Below are 992 nucleotides of genomic sequence, written 5' to 3'. Positions count from 1 at the left end.
CTTGCAATATATATATAATATATATATATTTAAGTAATATATATAATAAGTAATATATATAAGTAATATATATAATAATAAGTAATATATATAATATATATATAATAAGTAATATATATAATAATAAGTAATTTAAGTAATATATATAATATATATATATTTAAGTAAGCTCCATGCCGAGCATGGAGCCCAGTGTGGGGCTTGAACTCACAATGCTGAGATTGAAACCTGAGCTGAGATCAAGTCAGATGCTCAACTGACAAGTAATATATATAATAATAAGTAATATATATAATATATATATAATAAGTAATATATATAATAATAAGTAATTTAAGTAATATATATAATATATATATATTTAAGTAAGCTCCATGCCGAGCATGGAGCCCAGTGTGGGGCTTGAACTCACAATGCTGAGATTGAAACCTGAGCTGAGATCAAGTCAGATGCTCAACTGACTGAGCCACCCAGGAACTTCATCTTCTAGCAGTATTGAACTTTTTATTAATATATAGTGTCCTTTATCTTTTATAACATTTTTTGATTTAAAGTCTATTTTGTCTGATAGTAGCATAGCCATCCTAGCTTTCTTTTGGTTATGATTTGTGTGGAATATCTTTTTCCATTCTTTCACTTTCAATCTGTTTCTGTCTTTGGATATCAAGTGATTCTGTTATGGACAGCATATAGCTGGAACATGTGTTTTCAGCCATTTGGCCAATCTCTGTTTTTTGGTTGGAGACTTTAATCCATTTACTTTTAAAGTAATTACTGATAAGGAGGGTGTACTATTGTCATTGTGCTATATGTTTTCTATATGCCTTATAGCTTTTTTGTCCGTCATTTTCTGCACTTCTGTCTTCTTCCTGTCTTCTGTCTTCTTTTGCTTAGTTGATTTTTTGTAATGAAATATTTAGTAAAATAATGAAACATTGTAGTGAAATAATGGGGCTTACATTTAACATCCTAAAGTTGTAATATTCTGGTTT

This window comes from Ursus maritimus, unplaced genomic scaffold (assembly GCF_017311325.1).
Source record: "Ursus maritimus isolate PB19 unplaced genomic scaffold, ASM1731132v1 scaffold_26, whole genome shotgun sequence".
Classification (NCBI taxonomy): Eukaryota; Metazoa; Chordata; class Mammalia; order Carnivora; family Ursidae; genus Ursus; species Ursus maritimus.
The sequence above is the reverse complement of the archived record's forward strand: the minus strand, read 5'-3'. Positions refer to the sequence as shown.